Source organism: Saimiri boliviensis, chromosome 2 (genome assembly GCF_048565385.1).
Source record: "Saimiri boliviensis isolate mSaiBol1 chromosome 2, mSaiBol1.pri, whole genome shotgun sequence".
Classification (NCBI taxonomy): domain Eukaryota; kingdom Metazoa; phylum Chordata; class Mammalia; order Primates; family Cebidae; genus Saimiri; species Saimiri boliviensis.
Genome location: NC_133450.1, coordinates 14,373,125 through 14,398,895, shown reverse-complemented (window position 1 = coordinate 14,398,895; position 25,771 = coordinate 14,373,125). Strand labels below are relative to the sequence as shown.

The window sequence follows — 25,771 nt, the reverse complement described above, 5'->3', positions numbered from 1 at the left end:
GATTTGGCGGGTACTTCAGTTGTAACACTTTTTGTGACTTTGTTACAATTAAGATACTGTCTAAGAGTGTTAGGTTTTGTTTTACTAGTATAGCTTTTTTCTTTTCTTTTTTTTTTTTTTTTTGAGACAGGGCCTTGCTCTGTCACCAGGCTGGAGCATAGTGGCACAATCACAATCACAGCTGGCTGCAGGCTCAACCTCCTGAGCTCAAGCAGTCCTCTTGCCTCAGCCTCCCAAGTAGCTGGGAGTGCAGGCAGGCACTACCACACCTACCTAATTTTTTGTTTTCCTTCCTTCTTTTCCTTCCCTTTCTTTTTTCCTTCCTTCCTTCCTCCCACCTCCATCCCTCCCTCCCTTCCCCTCTTTCTCTTTCTCCCTTTTTCTTTCTCTCTTTTTTTTTTTTGTTTGTTTTTTGAGACAGAGTGTCGCTCTTGTTACCCAGGCTGGAGTGCAATGGCGCGGTCTTGGCTCACCACAACCTCCACCTCCTGGGTTCAGGCAATTCTCCTGCCTCAGCCTCCTGAATAGCTGGGATTACAGGCACACGCCACCATGCCCAGCTGATATTTTTAGTAGAGACGGGGTTTCACCATGTTGACCAGGATGGTCTCGATGTCTTGACCTCGTGATCCACCCGCCTTGGCCTCCCAAAGTGCTGGGATTACAGGCAGGCTTTAGCCACCGAGCCTAGCCTCTTTTTCTTTTCTTTTTTTTTTTTTTTTTTTTGAGACGGAGTTTCGCTCTCGTTATCCAGGCTGGAGTGCAATGGCGCGATCTTGGCTCACCGCAACCTCCGCCTCCTGGGTTCAGGCAATTCTCCTGCCTCAGCCTCCTGAGTAGCTGGGATTACAGGCACACGCCACCATGCCCAGCTAATGTTTTGTATTTTTAGTAGAGACGGGGTTTCACCATGTTGACCAGGATGGTCTCGATCTCTCGACCTCGTGATCCACCCGCCTCGGCCTCCCAAAGTGCTGGGATTACAGGCTTGAGCCACCGCGCCCGGCCCGCCTCTTTTTCTTTTCTTTTTTTTTTTTTTTTTTTTTTTTTGAGACAGAGTTTCACTTTTGTTTCCCAGGCTGGAGTGCAATGGCGCGATCTCAGCTCACCACAACCTCCGCCTCCTGGGCTCAGGCAATTCTCCTGCCTCAGCCTCCTGAGTAGCTGGGATTACAGGCACACGCCACCATGCCCAGCTAATTTTTTGTATTTTTAGTAGAGACAGGGTTTCACCATGTTGACCAGGATGGTCTCGATCTCTTGACCTCATGATCCACCCACCTCGGCCTCCCAAAGTGCTGGGATTACAGGCTTGAGCCACCGCGCCCGGCCCCGGCCTCTTTTTCTTTTCTTTCTTTTTCTCCTCCCTTACCCCCTTCTCTCTCTTTTTTTTTTTTTTTTTTTTGAGATGGAGTTTGGCTCTTGTTACCCAGGCTGGAGTGCAATGGCGCGATCTCGGCTCACTGCAACCTCCGCCTCCTGGGTTCAGGCAATTCTCCTGCCTCAGCCTCCTGAGTAGCTGGGATTACAGGCACGTGCCACCATGCCCAGCTAATTTTTTGTATTTTTAGTAAAGACGGGGTTTCACCATGTTGAACAGGATGGTCTCGATCTCTTGACCTCGTGATCCACCCGCCTCAGCCTCCCAACGTGCTGGGATTACAGGCTTGAGCCACCGCGCCCGGCTTCTTTTCTTTTCTTTCTTGAGAAAGGGTCTCATTCTGTCACCTAGGCTGGAGTGCAGTGGCGCGATCACAGCTCACTGCAGCCTCGATGCCACCACACCTGGCTTTTTTGTATTTTTTGTTTTGCTGTGTTGCCCAGGCTTATCTCCAACTTCTGGGCTCAAGCTATCCTCCCACCTTGACCTCTCAAAGTGGTGGGATTATAGGCATGAGCCACTGTGACTAGCCTAATTTTAAAATTGTTTTTGTAGAGATAGCGTCTGTGCTGTGTGCCACTGCACTCCAGCCTGGTTGCCTAGGCTGGTCTTGAACTCCTAGACTCAAGCAGTCCTCCTGCCATGGCTTCCCAAAGTTCTGGGATTATAGGCATGAGCCACTGTGCCCAGCTAGTATAGCTTTTCAAAGAATAGAGGGGAAAAAAATTTTAGAATTGAGGGTCATAAAACCCAGATTTTCATCATTACTATGGCTCTAACTAGCAGTTTGACCTCGTGCAAGTCATATCTCTGTTTTCACATGCCTCATCTCTAAAATGAACACATTAGACAAGATGGTTGCTGCAGTTCCATTTAGCTGTAGAAATTCATGATACCGGCCGGGCACGGTGGCTCATGCCTGTAATCCTAGCACTTTGGAAGGCCGAGGCAGGCGGATCACCTGAGGTCAGAAGTTCAAGACCAGCCTGACCAACATGGTGAAACCCCGTCTTTAAAAAAAAAAAAAAAAAGAAAAGAAAAGAAATTCATGATACCAAGATTCACACCCAGGCTGACACCTGTAGTCTTAGCACTTTGGGATACTGAGGAGGATCACTTGAGCCCAGGAGTTGGAGATGAGCCTAGGCAACAGAGAAGCCTCATATCTTAAAAAAATAAAAATAGGGTCGGGCGCAGTGGCTCTCGCCTGTAATCCCAGCACTTTGGGAAGCCGAGGAGGGTGGATCATGAGGTCAAGAGATCGAGACCATCCTGGTCAACATGGTGAAACCCCGTCTCTGCTAAAAATACAAAAAATTAGCTGGGCATGGTGGTGCGTGCCTGTAATCCCAGCTACTCAGGAGGCTGAGGCAGGAGAATTGCCTGAACCCAGGAGGTGGAGATTGCGATGAGCCAAGATGGCGCCATTGCACTCCAGCCTGGGTAACAAGAGCGAAACTCCATCTCAAAAAATAAAATAAAAATAAAAATAAAAAAATTTATTCTGGCCAACATGGTCAAACCTCGTCTCTGCTAAAAATACGAAATTAGCCGGGTGTGGTAGTGCATTCCTGTAATGCCAGCTACTTGGGAGGCTGACACAGGAGAATCACTTTAACTTGGGAGGTAGAAGTTGCAGTGAGCTGAGATCGAGCCATTGTACTCCATCCAGTCTGGGCCATGAGAGAGAAACTCTGTCTTAAAAAAAGAAAAAAAAGGCCGGGCGCGGTGGCTCAAGCCTGTAATCCCAGCACTTTGGGAGGCCGAGACGGGTGGATCACGAGGTCGAGAGATCAAGACCATCCTGGTCAACAAGGTGAAACCCCGTCTCTACTAAAAATACAAAAAATTAGCTGGGCATGGTTGCGCGTGCCTGTAATCCCAGCTACTCAGGAGGCTGAGGGAGGAGAATTGCCTGACCCCAGGAGGCGGAGGTTGCGGTGAGCCGAGATCGCGCCATTGCACTCCAGCCTGGGTAACAAAAGCGAAACTCCGTCTCAAAAAAAGAAAAAAAAAAAAATTAGCCAGGTGGTGTGCACTGTGATCCCAGCTGCTCAGGAAACACAGATGGGAGGATTGGTTGAGCCCAGGAGGTTGAGGCTGCAGTGAGCTGTGATCTCACCACTGCTTTTCAGTCTTAGTGACAGAGTGAGACCCTGTTTCAAAAAAAAAAGATTATGATGGAAGAACACGACAGAAGTATCTGACATAGTGAGCATTTTTTAAATTTTTATTGCTGTGTCAGAAATGTAGTCAGTATTCAGAATGGCTAATGAGCGCAAATTCAGTTTCCTGGAGCTTGACTCTCACTGCTCTTTAATTTGTTTGGAAAGCTGTACTTTTTATTTGGCGGTCTTTTTTTGGAGGATTTTGTAGCCTCATTCTGTAGGCTCACCAGCTTGCCACATGTATCTTTTTCTAGTGTATTTATAGGAGTGGGCCAGGTGCAGTGGCTCACGCCTGTAATCCCAGCAGCTTTGGAGGCTGAGGTGGGTGGCTCACCAGGTCAAGAGATCGAGACCATCCTGGCCGACATGGTGAAATCCCATCTCTACTAAAAATACAAAAAAAAAAAAAAAAAAAAATAGCTGGGCGTGGTAGTGCACGTCTGTGGTCTTAGCTACTCTGGAGGCTGAGGTGGAAGAATTGCTTGAACCCAGGAGGTGGAGGTTGCAGTGAGCTGAGATTGCGCCACTGCACTCCAGCCTGGCGACAGAGCAAGACTCCGTCTCAAAAAAAAAAAAAAAAAAAAAAAAAAAAAGACATAGGAGTGGAAATCAGAAAGCTGCAGAAAAGGCTGACCTGGCGTGGTGGCTGATGCCTGTAATCCCAGCACTTTGGGAGGTCGAGGCAGGCAGATGAGCTTGAGGTCAGGAGTTCAGGAAAACTGCAGAAAAAGAACCTTAGCTTGTGAGATGGAAGTTGTACCTGGAAGGATTTGCCATCTATCAGTAAGAAGTAACTTTGTACATTCAGTCAAGGATCTAATAATCTATTATATCTGAAATCTGGGAGCTAAATTGGATTGATTATGGAAGTTAGTTGAATATTTTTCCACGTTTGACTAGTCAATAGAAATTACACTTTGAATTAACTTCTTGGGACTGAGTACAAGTTGAGTTGCCCACAGTGTTTTGTTTGGAAAATAAAATTATGTTATTTATTTATTTATTTTTAAAGATGGGGTTTCACCACGTTGGTCAGGCTGGTCTTGAACTCCCGACATCAGGTGATCCGCCCGCCTCGGCCTCCAAAGTGCTTGGATCACAGGCGTGAGCCACCACGCCTGGCCTATTCATTTATTTTTGAGATGGTCTTACCCTGCCTCCCAAGTAGCTGGGACTACAAAAGTGTGCCACCACCCCTGGCTAAATTTCGTATTTTTTTTTTGCAGAGATGATGTTTTGCTATGTTGCTCAGGCTAGTCTTGCTCAAGCTATTCTCCTGCTTTGGACTCCCAAAGTGCTGGGATTACAGGTATGAGCCACCACACCCAGCCAGTTATGTTATTTTTAATGCTGAAAATGCACATTGGTGACATTTGATGAAGTATGACTAACAAGGAGGGTGTTTCTGAAATACCCCCCAAAAGAGATGAGAAATTAAAAGCTGGTTGGTGAGTACCTGAACTTTCAGATTGAAAGTAATGTTAGGAAGTCTTTGCTTTCAAGCAGTTTTAAGGAAATAAAATTACATAAGCAAGTTGTTAATTCCTTGTGTTAGGATTTTTATTAGCATTTTCCAGTTAATTCTTTGATATGGGACTTCCAATAGTAGCTATTAATACTTATTGAATGGTAAGAGGATGCTGGTCTTTTAGTCTTTTGTTGTTAACAACAAAATCACAGGTTTAATCTACCTTTGAACATTGGAAATAATATTCATTCTTTTCAAATTTGTACTTAAAACATCTATTGGTCTGGACGTGGTGGCTCACGCCTGTCATCCCAGCACTTTGAGAGGCCAAGGAAGGCAGATCACTTGAGGCCAAGAAGAGACCAGCCCGGTGAACATGGTGAAACTCCGTCTCTACTAAAAATACAAAAAAATTAGCCAGGAGTGGTGGCACATGGCCTCTAATCCCAGCTACTCGGAAGGCTGAGGCATTAGAATCATTTGAACCTGGGAGGCAGAGGTTGCAGTGAGCTGAGAGTGCACCACTGTACTCTAGCCTGGGTGACAGAGCAAGACTTTGACTTAAAAAAAAGAAAGTCTATTGGTCTGGAGTAGAAAAGTTTGGTAGGCAGAGCTGTTGTTTGTTTTGTATCATTAAAAAGTCCTGAGAGTGCCTTGCTTTATTCCCAGCCATCTGTAGCACATCACTAATTTTTAGGTAATCTAAAGATTATTTTGGGAAGTATTCCACTTGAATGTGAGGTTTTAGAATCATTTATATTATAAATATAAGTAGGGTTTTTTTTTTTTTTTTTGCCCAGGCTGGAGTGCAATGCTGTGATCTTGGCTCCCCTCAACCTCTGCCTCCCAGGTTCAAGCGATTCTTCTGCCTTAGCTTCCCAAGTAACTGCAATTACAGGCATGGACTACCATGCCTAGCTAATTTTGTATTTTTATTAGAGATGGGGTTTTTCCATGTTGCCCAGACCAGTCTCAAACTTCCGACCTCAGGTGATCAGCCAGCCTCTTCCTCCCAAAGTGCTGGGATTACAGGCCTGAGCCACCATGCCTGGCCAATATAAGTAGTTTTTTGGTTGGTTGGTTGGTTGGTTGGTTTGTTTGTTTTGAGACGGAGTTTCACTCTTGTTACCCAGGCTGGAGTGCAATGGTGCGATCTCGGCTCACCACAACCTCCGCCTCCTGGGTTCAGGCAATTCTCCTGCTTCAGCCTCCTGAGTAGCTGGGATTACAGGCACGTGCCACCATGCCCAGCTAATTTTTTGTATTTTTAGTAGAGACGGGGTTTCACCATGTTGACCAGGATGGTCTCGATCTCTTGACCTCGTGATCCACCCGCCTCGGCCTCCCAAAGTGCTGGGATTACAGGCTTGAGCCACCGCGCCCAGCGGTTTGTTTGTTTTTGAGATGGAGTTTTGCTTTGTTGCCCAGGCTGGAGTGCAGTGGTGCGATCTTGGCCCACTGCAACCTATGCCTCCTGGATTCAAGTGATTCTCTTGCCTCTGCCTCAACCTCCCTAGTAGCTGGGATTATAGGTACCCGCCACCACACCTGGCTAATTTTTGTATTTTTTTAGTAGAGATGGGGCTTCACCATGTTGGTCAGGCTGGTCTGTAATTCTTGACCTAAGGTGATCCACCTGTCTCAGCCTCCCAAAGTGCTGGGATTACTGGCATGAGCCACAGCGCTTGGCCTATAAATAGTTTTTATAGATGGTTTTTAAAAAGTGTGAGGTGCGGCCGGGCGCAGTGGCTCAAGCCTGTAATCCCAGCACTTTGGGAGGCCGAGGCGGGTGGATCACGAGGTCGAGAGATCGAGACCATCCTGGTCACCATGGTGAAACCCCGTCTCTACTAATGGTGCAAAAAATTAGCTGAGCATGGTGGCGCGTGCCTGTAATCCCAGCTACTCAGGAGGCTGAGGCAGGAGAATTGCCTGAACCCAGGAGGCGGAGGTTGCGGTGAGCCGAGATCGCGCCATTGCACTCCAGCCTGGGTAACAAGGGCGAAACTCCGTCTCAAAAAAAAAAAAAGTGTGAGGTGGAGTATAGGGGTTGGATTGCAAAGTGGCCAAAGTGGGTACCACGAAACCTTTGTCTGTCAGACCACAGCATGAAATGCAGATTAGGCGGTTAGGCCATATTGCATGCTGGTGGTGCATTTCATGCTAGTACCTAAAGTTTCTTAGACTGAAGTTCAGTATTTGTGGAGAACGACATGGTGTCCACTTTATACAAAGGATAGCTAGTGGGCTTTTGGGATATTATCAGCAGTGTACCTAGCAACGTTCCTAGGTGGGCACTTTGTGTCTGGTGGAGGTGAACTTTCATTCGTATGAACAGAAGTGAATATTCATAAGGATAAGATGGGTGTAGTGGCACTTGCCTGTAATCCCAACACTTTGGGAGGCTGAGACTGGAGGGTCACGTGAGTCCAGGAGTTTGAGGCCAATCTGGACAACATGGAGAGACCCCATCTCAACAAAAAATTTTAAAACCTGGCATGGTAGCACACTCCTGTAGTTCCAGCTACATGAGAAGTGGATCACTTGAACTCGGGGGGTTGAGGCTGCAGTGAGCTGTGATCGTGCCACTGCACTCTAGCCTGGGCAACAGAGGGAGACCCTGTCTCAAAAATAATAAAGAAAAAAAAAGAAAAAGAATGTACCTTGTAAATTTCAGTTACAAATTCCGAAATTTGGTGTAAAACTCAGGATTTATCTTTGTTTTGGAGTGGATGTCTCTAGAGCAGTGTCCTAAAGAATGGTATCAGAAATTAAATGATAAGAAAAGTCATGGAATTGTGAAGCTTACTAGATACTTATGTGAAAGGTATATAGGAAAGGGAAGAAATTTGTTTCTGTTTGGCATCTGCTTTCACATGTACTTCCAGTTCATAATTTGAAACTTGCCTATGCTTTTCTTCTCTAAGCGTCACTGTTCTTTCAGTTGTTTTGGCTTAAAAACTTTTGACTCATTTGGTTCTTTTTTTTTCTCCTCACTACCTCATCTAAATCATTCACCAAATTAAGTATCTAAGCATTCACTAGTTGGATAGCTTGCCATTTAGCCTCACTTTTTCTTTTCTTTTCTTTTGAGATAGAGTCTTGTTCTGTCACCCAAGCTGGAGTGCAGTGGTGCAATATTGGCTCACTGCAACCTCCACCTCCTGGGTTCTAGTGATTCTGGTTTCAGCCTCCCAAGAAACTGAGATTACAGGTGTGCACCACCACGCCTGGCTAATTTTTGTATTTTTTGTAGAGACAGAGTATCACCATGTTGACCAGGCTAGTTTTGAACTCCTGACCTCAGGTGATCCTCCCACCTTGGCCTTCCAAAGTGCTGGGATTACAGGTATGAGCTACCACGCCCAGCTTAGCCTCACTTTTTAGTCTGACCTAGTTTAGGTCTTATGTATATTATTGCAATAATCTCATGGTGAATGCCTCTTTCTGTATTACATGCTACATATAGCTGCTGTAGTATAATTTTTATTTACTCACTTAGGTAATATTTATTGCATACTTATATGCCAGGCCACACAGGGTCTTGTCTTGTTAGGACTTGTAGTCTGGTGGGAGAGACAATGAATTTATGAACTAAAGTGCTCTGAAAGATAAGAATTTTGCTCTGGAAGAGTGTGTAGCAAAGAAAGCCATCACTGACTTAAAATGAGAATTCTGATCATTTTGCTTCTTTCTGTAAAACCTTTGATGATTCTCATTGCCTGTATAGGTCAGTATTCAAAGTTCTTTATGATTTGACCAAACCTGGCCTTCCTCAGCCTTATTTCATAGTTTTTACTTTACCCATATCTTTTTTTGTTGTTGTTTATTTTATTTTATTTTATTTTTTTTGAGACGGAGTTTCGCCCTTGTTACCCAGGCTGGAGTGCAATGGCGTGATCTTGGCTCACCGCAACCTCCGCCTCCTGGGGTCAGGCAATTCTCCTGCCTCAGCCTCCTGAGTAGCTGGGATTACAGGCACGTGCCACCATGCCCAGCTAATTTTTTGCACTTTTAGTAGAGACGGGGTTTCACCACGTTGACCAGGATGGTCTCGATCTCTCGACCTCGTGATCCACCCGCCTTGGCCTCCCAAAGTGCTGGGATTACAGGCTTGAGCCACCGCGCCCCGCGCTGTTGTTGTTTAAGATTTGGGCTCTTGCTATGTTTCCCAAGCTGGCTTCAAACTCAGGCTCAAGTGACCTCCTGCCTCAGCCTCCCAAGTAGCTGAATTACAGGCCTGCGCTAGCATACCCAGCCTTATCCTTTTTTTTTTTTTTTTTTTTTTTTTTTTTGAGACGGAGTTTCGCTCTTGTTGCCCAGGCTGGAGTGCAATGGCGCGATCTCGGCTCACCGCAACCTCCGCCTCCTGGGTTCAAGCAATTCTCCCGCCTCAGCCTCCTGAGTAGCTGGGATTACAGGCACGCGCCACCATGCCCAGCTAATTTTTTGTATTTTTAGTAGAGACGGGGTTTCACCAGGATGACCAGGATGGTCTCGATCTCTCGACCTCGTGATCCACCCGCCTCGGCCTCCCAAAGTGCTGGGATTACAGGCTTGAGCCACCGGGCCCGGCCGCTTTTTTTTTTTTAAAAAAAAAAAACAAAACAAAACAGCTCTTCCTTCAAGTTACCCTGCATTTTTCAGTCTCCATATCTTAGGTTTTTTTCTTTTCTCTCCTTTTCTGTTGGAGTGCAATACCTTGTTCCCAGGACACTTAACTCCCAAATCTAATTGTTCCTTCAATTTAGCAAAAAATTTCCTTCCTAAAGCCTTTCTTATCCCACTTCTTCCCACCCACCTGTTTCCAGAATTGATTTCATCTTCCTCTGTATCTCTAACTTTTTGCTGGGATCTGTGTTATAGCACTTTATCATGTGTTGTCTTTAATTGTAACTATTTGTGAATGTATTTTCTTCATCCCTCGTTTTAAGCTCCTAAGATACCTGTGTCTCCTCTATTCCCTAAACTTTTAGCCCAGTCCTTTGAATATAACTTTATGCTTAACTAATGCTTGATGAATTGAATTAGAACTTGATTCATGAAAAAAGAAATTTTTTTTTTAGACTTCATTTTGTGTAAAAGTAACTTCCATTCAACACATTTTATCCCATATTGAATAAACTAAGAACAAGGCAGACTGTGAAAGCCTTGAGAAACTGTTCAGATTCAAGGATAAGCATTTGTTGCCTTTACTGCTTATGACTGGACTGTGGTTCCATACATCTAAGCTGATAGTAAATTTGGAGAAGGTGGTCAGGTGGTGGTACATGGCAGGTGAAGGCGAGATAAATTAGTCACAGGAACCAAATTGGTTCTGTTAGAGAAATACAGGCATTGTTGGGCCATCTGGGTGTGGTTGACCGCTGGGAGGTCTTTTTAGTTTTTCTTACTCACTTCATTCCATAAATATTTATTGGATGCCCACTATATATGAGGCCCTGTTTTAGTTATTTAAGATCTATCAATGAACAAAATAGACAAAACAAAAGCCCAACCTCATGGATTTTATCTTTGTTGTTGTTTTTTGTTTTTTGTTTTTTTTTTTTTTTGAGACAGAGTTTCGCTCTTGTTACCCAGGCTGGAGTGCAATGGCGCGATCTCGGCTCACCGCAACCTCTGCCTCCTGGGTTCAGGCAATTCTCCTGCCTCAGCCTCCCGAGTAGCTGTGATTACAGGCACGTGCCACCATGCCCAGCTAATTTTTTGTATTTTTAGTAGAGACGGGGTTTCACTATGTTGACCGGGATGGTCTCGATCTCTCGACCTCGTGATCCATCCGCCTCGGCCTCCCAAAGTGCTGGGATTACAGGCTTGAGCCACCGCGCCCGGCCATGGATTTTATCTTTGAATAGAAAGAGATAGAAATAAACATAATAATGTATACCATTAGGAAGGTAGGCCAGGTGTGGTAGCTCATGCCTGTAATCCCAGTACTTCTGGAGGCCGAGGCAGGCAGATCACCTGAGGTCAAGAGTTTGAGACCAGCCCAACAGCATGGAGAAACCCCCTCTCTACTAAAAGAAAAAAAGAAAATTAGCCTGGCGTGGTGGCACATGCCTGTAATCCCACTTACTCAGGAGGCTAAGGCAGGAGAATCGCTTGAACCTGGGATGCGGGGGTTGCGGTGAGCCAATATTGCACCATTGCACTCCAGCCTGGGCAACAAGAGAGAAACTCCATCTCAAATAAATAAAATTAGGAAGGTAATAAATGATATGGGGAAAAGTACATCAGGATAAGGAGAATTGGGAATGGAAGAGGGTTTGATAGGAGAGATGGGAGGGGTTACAACCCTAAATAAGATGGTCAAAGTAGAGATCTTTCAGAAATGTTGTTACTGAGTTGTTAGGCACTTTCCTGAGATTAGTGAATTCTCATCTGCCCAGCAGAGAAAAAGGGGCAATATCTACAGTTGTTCCGTAGTCCAGCTGACAATGAGGAGAAATAGCTACTCCTTATGTTCTTTTCTCTGGCTGCTCCTCTGGCTGGCATCATTGGAAGTTAATTGGGGTGAAAATTGCTGTCAGTCATGTCTGGAAGACAGCAAGAATGGAACTGGAGGTCTTATAACCAGTTCCCTGAGGGGTGGGATTTACCCTTCTGCTGACTGAGCCTTGGTTGCTCAGAGTGATGGGTGAGTTGGTTTCTGACTTTTTCCTTCCTCAAAGGGAGAAGCCCAGTGTTGTAACATTCTCTCTTCTTAGGCCTCAGCAACTTTATTTCAGGTAGCTCTTTACAAAAAAAACTTCCAAAGAGTGTGTACTATGGTCCTGGTTTAAAAGATGAATTTTCAGGTTTTTAGTGCTTTTACTTCCTCTCAACACATTAGTTATGTTTTGGAAGTTTCAATACTAACTCAGCAGCCTAAAGTTGAAGTTGTCTTATGTCTAGATGCTCTCTTGTTTGAATTACGGATTGTAAATTTATTTATTTCCTTGCTTGACCTTTTCTAACCCTTCTACTCATTATTTTTCTTGTTACTTCTTCCATTTTCTCCTTTCATGAAACTGATAGGAAACAGTCCCTTAGGCCAGATAGCTGTTTAGGTAATTGGCCAGAAGCTAAAATTTATACATAATATGTAAGAGATGGAATGGAATGTCTTCTTTTCTTTTCTTTTCTTTTCTTTGAGACAGAGTCTTGCTCTGTTGTCCAGGCTGGAGTGCAGTGGCACAGTCTCGGCTCACTGTAACCTCTACCTCCCAGGTTCAAGCAATTCATCCCCCTCAGCTTCCCAAATAGCTGAGATTATAGGCATATGCCACCATGCCCAGCTAATATTTGTTTTGTTTTTTTTTTTTTTAGTAGAAACAGGGTTTTATTAAATGAAAGTTGCCAGGAAAATTTATATTAAATTAATTAAAAAACAAACAAACAGGGTTTTACTATGTTGGCCAGGCTGGTCTTGGAACTTGTGACCTCAGGTGATCCACCCACCTTGGCCTCCCAAAGTGCTGGGATTACAATCGTGAGCCACTGTGCCCGGCTGAATGTCTTATTTCTGTCCACATGTCATATTGGGTGCTTGTGAACATCAAGCTTTCAGCCTGTTACACTGTATGCTGTTTGAGATAGCTGAGGATATATTGGGACCTGTTCACTCTGTTTTTGGTTATTTATACCACCAGCTTGTGTAGTGGCATTATCCAAGAAGACCTGTTTGCCATTTTGTAAAAATATGGTCTTTTTCACATATAATTTTAGAATAAAGGGGTGTGTGTGTGTGTGTGTGTGTGTGTGTGTGTGTGTGTGTGTTTAAAGAGGTGGGGTCTTGCTGTGTTCTCCAGGCTTGAGGAGAGTGGCTATTCACAGGTGCGATCATAAGTGTGCTGTGGCCTCAAATAGGCCTCATAGGCTTGAACTGTCTTCCTACCTCAGCCTCCCAGGTAGCTGGGACTACAGGCACATGGCACTGCACCTGGCAGAATAAATGAACTTCTTTTTTATGTATATTTTTTGAGACGGAGTCTTACTCTGTTGTCCAGGCCGGAGTGCGTTGGTATGATCTTGGCTCACTGTAACCTCTGACTCCTGGGTTCAAGTGAGTCGCCTGCCTCAGTCTCTCAAGTAACTGGGATTACAGGTGCTTGCCAGCATACCCAGCTAATTTTTGTCTTTTTAGTTTTTAGTAGAGACGGGGTTTCACCATGTTTACCGGGCGGGACTCAATCAAACTCCTGACCTCAAGTGATCCCTACCTCCCCGACCACCCAAGGTGCTAAGATTACAAGTGTGAGCCACCTCATGGCCAGAATAAGTGAATTTTGTAGTGAACTCAGATCCATACTAAGGAAAAATCTCTTACTTTTAAGCAGGTAGAGTTCTAATATTGGGCAGGTTTTATGTGACCTTTCTCTGGGAGGGTTTGCTCTGTATCAGACTTGAAGTCATGTGTTCTCACTACCTATGTTTAAGTAGTACCATAACGGATTACTGATACTGTGAATTTTTTTTTTTTTTTTTTTTTTTTTGCCAGCAGCTGTTAATTCAAGTGTAGGTTGTTGTTTTCTTTAGTGGTTGAAAAGATATTAGTTTAACTGACCAAATTGTATTGCTTTTATTAGTAAGAGAACTTGGGCCGGGCGCAGTGGCTCATGCCTGTAATCCCAGCACTTTGGGAGGCCGAGGCAGGTGGATCACAAGGTCAAGAGATCGAGACCATCCTGGTCAACATGGTGAAACCCCGTCTCTACTAAAAATACAAAAAATTAGCTGGGCATGGTGGCGCGTGCCTGTAATCCCAGCTACTCAGGAGGCTGAGGCAGGAGAATTGCCTGAACTCAGGAGGCGGAGGTTGCGGTGAGCTGAGATTGCGCCTTTGCACTCCAGCTTGGGTAACAAGAGCAAAACTCCGTCTCAAAAATAAAAATAAAAATAAAAAATAACTTGAACATAGCTTGTTTGCTACTGTGTACTTAGTAATGTTTCTATGGTTTGTGTTAGTAGGCCCTTTCAGTTGCAGAGCTAGAAATCTAGGCAATGTAGTTTTCAGATGAGATTCATAACACTATCTGACAGAGTGGGAAGTGCAAGGAAGTATCTGGCAATATTGTTTTTCTTACGGAAACTTTCCATAAGAAAGAAATTCAGTTTTGGCCGGGCGCGGTGGCTCAAGCCTGTAATCCCAGCACTTTGGGAGGCCGAGGCGGGTGGATCACAAGGTCAAGAGATTGAGACCATCCTGGTCAACATAGTGAAACCCCGTCTCTACTAAAAATACAAAAAATTAGCTGGGCATGGTTGTGCGTGCCTGTAATCCCAGCTACTCAGGAGGCTGAGACGGGAGAATTGCCTGAACCCAGGAGGCGGAGGTTGCGGTGAGCCGAGATCGCGCCATTGCACTCCAGCCTGGGTAACAAGAGCAAAACTCCGGCTCAAAAAAAAAAAAAAAAAAAAAGAAATTCAGTTTTAACAAGGTCATATTTGAGTAGGTGACATAATGGTAAAATGACATTATCTGCCAATAACAGATCTATATATTGTACCTGAATGTGTGATCTTAAGCATTCGATTTCTTTAAAAGTGTTACCAGGGCTGGGTGTGGTGGCTCACACCTGTAATCTCAGCACTTTGGGAGGCCAAGGTGGGCAGATCATTTGAGATGAGGAGTTCAAGACCAGCCTGGCCAACATAGTGAAACCCTATCTCTACTAAAAATAGAAACATTAGCTGGGTGTGGTGGTATGCACCTGTAATCCCAGCTACTAAGGAGGCTGAGGCAGGAGAGTGAATTGAACCTGGGAGTCTGAGGTTGTAGTGAGCCAAGATTGTACCACTGTACTCCAGCCTGGGCGACAGACTGAGACTCTGTCTCAAATTTTAAAAAGTAAAAAAATTAAAAACAAAAGTGTTACAGGCTGTGCACGGTGGCTCACACTTGCAGTCCCAGCACTTTGGGAGGCTGAGGTGGTTGGATCACCCTGAAGTCAGAAGTTCGAAACCAGCCTGGCCAACATGGCAAAACCTCATCTCTACTAAAAATAGGAAAAATTAGCCTGGCATGGTGGTGGGCCCCTGTAATCCCTGCTTCTCAGGGGGACTGAGGCAGAAGAATAGCTTGAACCTGGGAGGCAGGGGTTGCAGTGAGCCGATACCATCCCACTGCACTTCAGCCTGGGAAACAGAGCAAGACTCTGTCTCCAGAAAAAAAGCGTTACCAATAATTTAATTCTCATCTCATATACTTGATGGAAGGAGGCTAACTATTGAGGTGTGGTGCTGCTGGGCTTTATAGGAATGATAGGAATTATTATTCATAGAAATGATAGAAGCAGCAAGTGATTATATTTATTATAAGGAATAACAAAAATGTTAATTTTTTTTTTTTTTTTTTTTTGAGACGGAGTTTCGCTCTTGTTACTCAGGCTGGAGTGCAATGGCGCGATCTTGGCTCACCGCAACCTCCGCCTCCTGGGTTCAGGCGATTCTCCTGTCTCAGCCTCCTGAGTAGCTGGGATTACAGGCACGCACCACCATGCCCAGCTAATTTTTTTGTATTTTTAGTAGAGACGGGGTTTCACCTTGTTGACCAGGATGGTCTTGATCTCCTGACCTCGTGATCCACCCACCTTGGCCTCCCAAAGTGCTGGGATTACAGGCTTGAGCCACCGCGCCCGGCCCAAATGTTAATTTTTTTCCTGTAACAAGAGAAGTAGCATGGAACCTTGAAAGGTTTAAATTCTTGCTTAAATAAAAATGTCAGCCTTAATCAGAATAATGTGACTACTTGAAATGATAAAGGAGTTGGAGAAGCTGCAAAATTAGGTGAGATAGTATACAAGGTTTATTTTTATATAGGTTGGTTAAATGCTTCATTGAGAACAAATGCGGTTTTGTCTAAGATAAGCTACTCCCCATAATTGGCAGTTTTAGAACCTGTAAAGCAGAGAAACAACCTGAATTTTACCTGGAGGAACAAATAAGAATTGCTTCACGTTTCTGTAGATCAGGCATTATTTCCTAATAATATTACCATGATTAAGTTTAGCTCTCTTTAGAAAGGAGAACAAAATCTATCATATGAGGATTCAGTTTTAGGAAATTGAGCTGTGATATGTGTAAGGGTGAGTGGAAAGAAAGATTTTTAAAAGAAACCCACTGGAAAGTTTTAAAGTCTTAAAAATTGTATTTGAAGTACACGTTAAAAGACCAAAAGACCGTACAAAACAGATGGTTATTTGCCTAGGCCTAGAGGCTGTGAAGAGAAGAAAGATATCTTTCTAAGAAGAAGGTATCTTGGCTGGGTGTGGTGGCTCACGCCTGTAATCCCAGCATTTTGGGAGGCCAAGGCAGGTGGATTATGAGGTCAAGAGATCAAGACCAAGATGGCCAGCAGGGTTAAACCCTGTTGCTATTAAAAATGCAAAAATTAGCTGGGCATGGTGGCAGATGCCTGTAAGTCCCAGCTACTTGGGAGGCTAAGGCAGGAGAATTGCTGAACCCGGAAGTCGGAGGTTGCAGTGAGCCGAGATCGTGCCATTACTCTCCAGCCTGGGCAGCAGAGTGGGACTCTGTCTCAAAAAAAAAAAGAAGGTATTTCTAAAATATTAGAAACGTTTTCAGTCCAGGCCAGAGAAGCCCACAGAGTGATTAGGAGCAACCTAGGAATTAGGAATAAAAGATGAATTCAGTAAGCCGCTGTGCACAAGTGATGCTAAGAGATTTTATTTGTATGTTTTTTTTTTTTTTTTTTTTTTCATTTCAGACAGTCTTGCTCTGTTGCCCCAGCTGGAATGCAGTGATGTGATCTCAGCTCAATGCAACTTCCGCCTCCCAGGTTTAAACAATTCTCCTGCCTTAGCCTCTTAAGTAGCTGGGATTACAGGCATGTGCCACTACACCTGGCTAATTTTTGTATTTTTAGTAGAGATGGGGTTTCACCATGTTGGTCAGGCTGGTCTCGAACTTCTTATGATCTGCCCTCCCTGACCTCTTAAAGTACTGTGATTACAGGCGTGAGCCACTGCACCTGGCCTTGTTTTTGTTTTTAAAAAATATATGTTATAATGAAAAGGGCAGCTAGAGAATTGGTAAGACTACTTGATCATGGTGTGAAAGATCCATTTAAGGATGAAAACACTAGAGAATTTCCACTGTTTCTTTCCAACCAGATTATAGTTTCTAGTACAAATGATGATAGATGATTACCTTTTTTTTTTTTTTTTTTTTAGATGGAGTCTCTGTCGCAAGGGTGGAGTGCAGTGGTGTGATTTTGGCTCACCGAAACCTCTGCCTCCTGGGTTCAAGCGATTCTCCTATCTCAGCCTCCTGAGTAGCTAGGATTACAGGCATGCGCCACCATGCCTAGCTAATTTTTGTATTTTTAGTAGAGACAGCATCTACCATGTTGGCCAGGATGGTCTCAATCTCTTGACCTTGTGATCTGCCTGCCTCTACCTCCCAAAGTGCTGGTATTATAGGCATGAGCCACTGGACCTGACTGATGCTTAACTTTTTAAAAAAGGTTTTCTGGGGCCGGGTGCGGGGGCTCAAGCCTGTAATCCCAGCACTTTGGGAGGCCGAGGCAGGTGGATCACAAGGTCAAGAGATCGAGACCATCCTGGTCAACATGGTGAAACCCCGTCTCTACTAAAAATACAAAAAATCAGCTGGGCATGATGGTGCGTGCCTGTAATACCAGCTACTCAGGAGGCCGAGGCAGGAGAATTGCCTGAACCCAGGAGGCAGAGGTTGCGGTGAGCCGAGATTGCGCCATTGCACTCCACCCTGGGTAATGAGAGCGCAACTCCATCTCAAAAAAAAAAAAAAAAAAAAAAAAAAAGTTTTTCTGATTAGAACATGAATAAATCCCTTAGAAAGTACAGAAAAGTATATATAAGTCCCAGGAATTATCCCAGAAATGTTAAACGTTTATTTAATATTTCCTACACTTTTTTTTTCTAGCTGCCAAGGCTTTTCTTGATTAAATTAATAAACTTGATGAGCTCAAATTTACCCAAGAATTTAGGAAGAATTCAGAGATAACCTGTGGAATGCTTAGTGAAAGTATATCACCTTAGGTTGTAAGTGGCATGGTCAGTCTTTAATGAACTGGGGTCGATTTCAGATGTGGTTCTGTCCATAAGAAGGATTCAGAATGAAGGGACTAAAATCTCTACCATATTAGAAAGTTGGTAAATGTGGATTAAAGATTGAGATGACTTGGTGCCATGCATTTTTATTGGTGTCAAGGCAGTGGGTTAGTTTACGTAAGAAAAAGTCACGTATGACAAATCATTAATATTTTTATATGAACACAGTTGTTCCCAGTGGACATTGTTTAATTTGAAAAGACTTTTGGTAAGTCAAGCCAAAGACTGAAAACTTTAGTAATGGAGTGGCGGAAAGTTGTTTTGTTGTGAATTAGGAACCTGATTTTCTGACGGTAAATACTTCCATAGGTCTCAAGTCCCTTTTCTTCATTTCTTTCTTCTTTTGAGATGGAGTCTCGCTCTGTCACCCAGGCTGGTGTGCCCAATCTTGGCTTAGGGCAACCACTGCCTCCTGGGTTCAAGCGATTCTCCTGCCTCAGCCTCCTGAGTAGCTGGGACTACAGGTGTGTGCCACCATGCCTGGCTAATTTTTGTATTTTTAGTAGAGAGGAGGTTTTACCACATTAGCCAGGATGGTCTTGATCTCCTGACCTTATGATCTGCCTGCCTTGGCCTTCCAAAGTGCTGGGATTACAGGCATGAGCCACTGCGCCCAGCCCCCTTTTCTTCAGTTCTGAAACCTCCAAAAGCTCTGAAAACTGAAAGCTTTTTGGGAAGATACGCACAAATCTGACTTCGACTAATAAGAGGCTTTTTATAGTGTTTTGCTTACAGTAAATATTCTTTTTTTCTTTTTCTTTTTTTTTTTTTTTTTTTGAGACGGAGTTTCACTCTTGTTACCCAGGCTGGAGTGCAGTGGCGCGATCTCGGCTCACTGCAACCTCCGCCTCCTAGGTTCAAGCAATTCTCCTGCCTCAGCCTCCTGAGTAGCTGGGATTACAGGCACGCGCCACCATGCCCAGCTAATTTTTTGTATTTTTAGTAGAGACGGGGTTTCACCATGGTGACCAGGATGGTCTCGATCTCTCGACCTCATGATCCACCCGCCTCGGCCTCCCAAAGTGCTGGGATTACAGGCTTGAGCCACCGCGCCCGGCGCTTACAGTAAATATTCATATTACTGGAGTAGTATTAACTTGTTTGATTACAGGGTGCTGTTTCAGTTTTGTTCTGTTTTTTTGGGGGACAAGTTCTTACTCTTTACGTTAAATTAAATGTTTTTTTTTTTTTTTTTTTTTTGAGATGGAGTTTTGCTCTTGTTACCCAGGCTGGAGTGCAATGGCGCGATCTCGGCTCACCGCAACCTCTGCCTCCTGGGTTCAGGCAATTCTCCTGCCTCAGCCTCCTGAGTAGCTGGGATTACAGGCACGTGCCACCACGCCCAGCTAGTTTTTTGTATTTTTAGTAGAGACGGGGTTTCACCATGTTGACCAGGACGGTCTCGATCTCTTGACCTCGTGATCCACCCACCTCGGCCTCCCAAAGTTCTGGGATTACAGGCTTGAGCCACCGCGCCCGGCCAAATTAAATGTTAACATCTTGCCCAGGCTGAAGTTCAGTGGCAGAATCATGGCTCACTGCTGCACTGACCTCCTGGATTCCAGTCATCATCCCCTCTCAGCCTTTGAGTAGCTGGGACTACAGATGCACACCACTATGTCTGGCTACATTTCTTATTTTAGTAGAGACGAGGTCTTGCTGTGTTGCCTAGGCTGGTCTCAAACTCCTGAGCTCAAAAGATTTTCCCACCTTGGCCTCCGAAAGTGCTGAGATTGTAGGTGTGAGCCACCATGTCCAGCACTGTTTCACTGTCTACTGATAGCATTACAGTATACTTATAAGGTGCATTAATTATCTGAGCTGGCATGGAACTCCTAGGCTCAAAAATGATCCTCTTGCCTCAGCCTCCAAAATAGCTAGGACTGTAAGTATACATCAGCAAACCTGGCTATTTCAGCTTCTTACAGATGAAATAACTGAGGCTCGAATAGGTATAGTGACTTCCCAAGGTTGTTACACATCAAGGGAGAGTAAATAGTAGAATTGAGTTTTTCTGCCTGTTTACTTGGTTTTGTGGTTTTTTTCTCCATTGCACTGTGCTGTTTCCTCATTAATATATTAACAAGTTTGATTAGAGGGTGCTGTTTCAGTTTCTTCTCTTTTTTGTCCTTGTGGCATTGCCTTCAAAGACCATCTTGATGATAAGTTCTATGTGGAAGAATTTAAGTAGTGACATTCATCTTATTTGACATTTTAATACATGTTTCACATAAGTGAAATATTCAGATTTTCCTATGGCATTAAACTCTTCCAGGTAGTTAGGTCCCCAGATTGTTGAGATTGTGCTTCAGGAATATCTTGACTGAGACGAAAAGTAAATGAGCTTCAGTGCGAATAAGAATTGCACTTAAGGCCGGGCACAGTGGCTCAAGCCTGTAATCCCAGCACTTTGGGAGGCCGAGGCGGGTGGATCACGAGGTCGAGAGATCGAGACCATCCTGGTCAACATAGTGAAACCCCGTCTCTACTAAAAATGCAAAAAATTAGCTGAGCATGGTGGTGCGTGCCTGTAGTCCGAGCTACTCAGGAGGCTGAGGCAGGAGAATTGCTTGAACCCAGGAGGCGGAGGTTGCGGTGAGCCGAGATCGTGCCATTGCACTCCAGCCTGGGTAACAAGAGCGACACTGTCTCAAAAAAAAAAAAGAAGAATTGCACTTAAAATGAGGGAGAGTCGGGCGCAGTGGCTCATGCCTGTAATCCCAGCACTTTGGGAGGCCGAGGTTGGTAGATTACTAGGTCAGGAGTTCCAGACCAGCCTGGCCAATGTGTTGAAATCCCATCTCTGCTAAAAATACAAAAAATTAGCTGTGCATAGTGGCAGGTGCCTGTAATCCCAGCTAGTCGGGAGGCTGAGGCAGGAGAATTGTTTGAACCAGGGAGGCGGAGGTTGCAGTGAGCCGAGATAGTGCCACTGCACTCCATCCAGCCTGGGTTGTCGATAGAGTAAGACTCCATCTCAAAAAAAAAATTATCTTTCCAAGTACTAGATAAATTATTTTTGTTTTCCTATGAACTTTGTATTAAAGATCAAAGTAGTATGCCATCTTTTTTTTTAGACGATCTCACTCTGTCATCCAGGACAGAGTTCAGTGGCATGATCTTGGCTCAGTGCAGCCTCTACCTCCTAGGTTCAGGAGATTCTCATGCTTCAGCCTCCTGAGTAGCTGGGACAATAGGCATGTGCTACCATGAGCCGCTAATTTTTTATATTTTTAGTAGAGGCAGGTTCTGCCATTGACCAAGCTGGTCTTGGACTCCTGACCTCAAGTAGTCTATTCCCCTTGACCTCCCAAAGTGCTGGGATTTCGGGTGTGAGTCACCGTGCCTGGCCTTTGCTCCCATTTTTCTAAATAATCATGTGTTCTCTTACTGTCCTTCTCTTCCTATTAAATCATCCCAGTATCATTATGTCACAATTTTTGGTTAGGTCAGTATTCATTATTTATTGTGCTGAGTAAATAATGTTTATTATTGAGCCATTTGATATACTATTATATTTTTGGTGCAATTTATTTCCCTCAGGATTTAATATCATTACTTTATTTTTTCGTTTGTTTGTTATATCCCTATTTCTGATTATTTTTTTCAGACTCCAGCAGATCTGTAAATCTCATAGTATAGTCTAAAATCAGGTAATCTGTAAGTTAGTTTCTTATTGTCTCCCTCAGTTCCTCCTTTCCTGTTATCTCTCTAAATGGCCTTACCTGTGAAGATTAATGGTATGATTCCTTTTACATCTAGTGCTACTTTATGACCAGGACTATGTTAATAGTAAGACAGTTCTCTTGTTCATAGGTATTTATTCTTTTACTTTTTTAAAAAGTATAGTTTGTATGTAGTAAAGTGCAGTAAGTGCATGAATCTTATAAACAACTCAATTTTTCCATATGTGTACAGCCATATAACCACTATCCAGTTCAAGATACAGAACATTTCCAGCACTCAGTAAGATTTCCTCATGTTTCTTCCTAGTTGGTATCCCTTTCCCCAAGCATGACCACTTTTCATGACTACTTTTGTCACCTTTGATTCGTAGGTGTTTAAAGTGTGACACATGGATGGTTTCAGTCTGACAGAACTTTTACATGTAAAAGTTTATACTTTATAGATTTAAATATATATACTTTATACATTTAAATATATATCTGTGGGCTCTTAGGAGTTTGTGGACTGGTCCTTTTTTGGAAGTGACTATGCATGGATGGGACTGCTGAAAGGCTAAGATAATACTAAAAAATGGTTAGGCATTTTAAGAAATGAAAGCTGCTTTGTTTTCTAAACTTTCCCTTGGACTCTTAATGAATCTGCATTCTTTATCCTGGAGAAAGAAATCCATATTCTGATTTAGTAGATTTGAAGGCTAACTGCTAATTGAGAGAGTTTGTAACTAGTGACAAATCAAGGTGAAGTAAGAATGGAGAGGAGAAATGCCAGCCGGGCATTGATGTGTCTCTGCTCCTTGAGGAAAACAGTATTAGTTCATTCACTCATTTGTTGACCCAAATATTTAATGAAGATGGACTGTAAACTAAACACTGGTTCTTCAATGGTGAGCAAAAGAGAGACATTCTCTGCCCTCAGGGTGTTTGCAGTGTAGTAAAGGAAACAAATGTGACAGATTTGAAGCAAAATGGTGGCAGTGTGACCATACTACAAGGCTGGAGAAGTAGTGTTAGATATCTAAGGATATTTCTGTGGATTCCACTCTTTTTTATGGCTACTCTAGCATTATTGATGTCATCTTTTGATAAGAGAAGTTTTTTTTTGCCCCCTCAGATTTACTCTAGTGCTTTTTGTAGAATAGATTTGGGAAGGGAGATAAGGTCTAAAATATAAAAAATGAAGGCAATCCTTGTATGTTCAGAAAAATGCTAAGTGTTTTTCCTTTCCCTGAAACTATGAATTTGACCATGTTTAGAGATGAGGAACCAGGCGCGATGTAATCTCAACACTTTGGGAGGCCAAGGTGAGAGGATCTGTTGAACCCAGGAGTTTGAGACCACTCTGAGAAACAAACCTTGAACCCAGGAGTTTGAGACTGCAGTGAGCTTGTGGTTGTTTACACCACTGTATTCCAGCCTAGGCGGCAGAATGAGACCCTATTTCAGAAAAAAAAGAGGAAAATTTGACACAACAGTTCTGTGTGCAAGCCTAGCTTTTTAGGTGTTTTGAATGCTAGCCATCTCTACTATTCACTTTTTTTTTTTGAGATGGAGTCTCACTTTGTCGCCCAGGCTGGAGGCATGATCTCAACTCACTGTACCTCTGCCTCCCAGGTTCAAGCGATTCTCCTGTCTCAGCCTCCCAAGTAGCTGGGATTGCCACTGCACCCAGCTAATTTTTGTATTTTTAGTAGAGATGGGGTTTTGCCTTGTTGGCCAAGCTGGTCTCAAACTTTTGACCTTAGGTGATTCACCTGCCTCGGCCTCCCAATGTGCTGGGCTTACAGGTTTGAGCGACTGCGGCCAGCCACTTTTTTCCTAACAATCTGATGTCACTTTCTCCTTAGCGCAAAAAATTTACTCTGGGAATAAGAACTTCTAAAGGGCTACATAGCCATCCAATTATGAGGGGAAGAGGCATGGCAGAGCTTATTTTTAAGTTTTTATTTACTTGTTTATTTTGAGATGGCGTCTCACTCTGTCACCCAGGCTGGAGTGCAGTGGCATGATCATGGCTCACTCCAACCTTGACCTCCAGGGCTCAACTGATAATCGCGTCTCAGCCTAACAAGTAGCTGAGACTACAGGCATGTGCCACCACATCTGGCTAATTTTTTTATTTTTATTTTTGTAGAAACAGGGTCCCATTATGTTGACCAGGCTGGTCTCAAACTCCTGGGCTCAAGTGATCCTCCCGCCTGAGTCTCCCAAAGTACTGGAATTACAAAGGCATGAGCCACTACACCTGGCCGATAGTTTTTAAAAATTGTTTACCTTAGATCAGGCGTCCCCAAACTTTTTACACAGGGGGCCAGTTCACTGTCCCTCAGACCATTGGAGGGCCGCCACATACTGTGCTCCTCCCACTGACCACCAATGAAAGAGGTGTCCCTTCCTGAAGTGTGGCGGGGGAGGGGGGCGGTAGTTTGGGGACGCCTGCCTTAGATAATCTGCCTCTGCTTTTTGGCCTACCTATACACAGACTTTTGTAAGGGTTTTCTGTGTGGCTTACTTTCACCAAATGATTTTCTATAAGGGTTAGGACTGAATTATTTACATACTCAGTATACCATTAAGCCTACTGGGGAATGTATGCTGGCACAGAGCAGTATTAACAAACACCAAGGATCTAAACCTGAGCCCAGTTGAATTGCTGTGTCCTAGTGGAAGAGTCAGTTGCTTATGTGAAATGAAACAGTTCAAGCCTTTTAATCTTTGTTGGAGAATAGCAGCCTGTAAGGACTATAAAACTATTGATGGGTCGAAGCATATAAAGACTCGGGGACTAAAAGATACTGCTGTTTTCCTCTCCTGTCCTTAGGTGACACATGGTCAGATAAGCCCTATTGAATTGGATCTGTCTTCTCAAATTGGTACTGTTAGTCTGTTCTTTATCTAATCTCCATTGGAGATACAGGCTGAGAGCTATGATACTTGAGGAGATGACATAGTTCCTTTGTTACAGTAATTAATGTAATAATTAAGCGAGAGGCCCAAAGGGAAGGTGATTGTTTCTTGTTAGAGCCCTAGGTGGAAATTTATTTGATTATGGAACTCCAGTGAAGTGTGGCAGGTGGAGAAGGAGATGCCTGTTTTTATAGTTGGGTAAGCTGAGAGTCATTGAGGATGGTTTACATGTTGTACTAACCATACTGAAGCTGGCTAAGTATGAATTGATTTCAGGGCAGCATCTAGAATTCAGGGAAGATGGTATAATATGGTTCCCTTCTCAGCAACTTTGTCATATCCCACTGGTTTGTTGACAACTTCCCTGAGATACAAAATCCTGTAAACTTCACCCAGTTTAGATTTGCAGGCCTTTCTTGTCAATGGGATCAACAACCTTGTGGGTTAGAACAGTTGGCAAAAGAGGTAGTCCAGATGTTAAACCTATGAGTCTTGCCAGGTGTGGTGACTCATGCCTGTAATCTCAGCACTTTGGAAGGCCGAGGGAGGCGGATCATGAGGTCAGGAGTTCGAGGCCAGCCTGGCCAACATGGTGAAACCCTGTCTCTACTAAAAATACAAAAATTAGCCAGGCGTGGTGGCACGCACCTGTAATCCCAGCTACTCCAGAGGCTGACGCTGGAGAACCGCTTGAATGTGGGAGGCGGAGGTTGCAGTGAGCCAAGATCGCGCCACTGTGTTCCAGCCTGGGTGACAGAGCAAGACTCTGTCTCAAAACAAAACAAAACAAGTCACATGTGAATGTAAGTGTTGCCTAAAAGGAAAACCCTGATCACTGAGTTCATGGAAGAAGAAAAAGATTGCCATTTCCTTTCATAGAACTCAAATGGATATTGGTACAACCTATAATTTGTTAAAAAAAATTTTTTTAACATATTTCTTTATTTTTCTTAATGCTTTATATGCCTTGTAAAAGGTAGAACCATGAAACAGTTCTCCCTGAGTTCAGACACTAGAACCTTATGAGTAGTTGGGTCATATATTTTTGAGTTGTCTTCCTTTTCTTTTTA

The 25,771-nt window shown here is 43.8% G+C and overlaps 1 protein-coding gene across 4 annotated transcripts in view; it reads left to right on the top strand.

Annotated features, from left to right (window-relative positions):
• The window catches only part of ZNF609 (zinc finger protein 609), a 269,562-nt gene that overhangs the window by 7,889 nt on the left and 235,902 nt on the right, over positions 1-25,771 (top strand). Inside the window, exon 1 of one of the 4 annotated variants that reach the window (XM_074392827.1) lies at positions 2,787-4,858. The exons of the other annotated variants lie outside the window; for them this stretch is intronic. The gene's annotated coding sequence lies outside the window, so the exon portion shown is untranslated. Of the gene's footprint in view, positions 1-2,786; positions 4,859-25,771 lie in introns of those variants that run through there. 4 annotated transcript variants of the gene reach the window in all.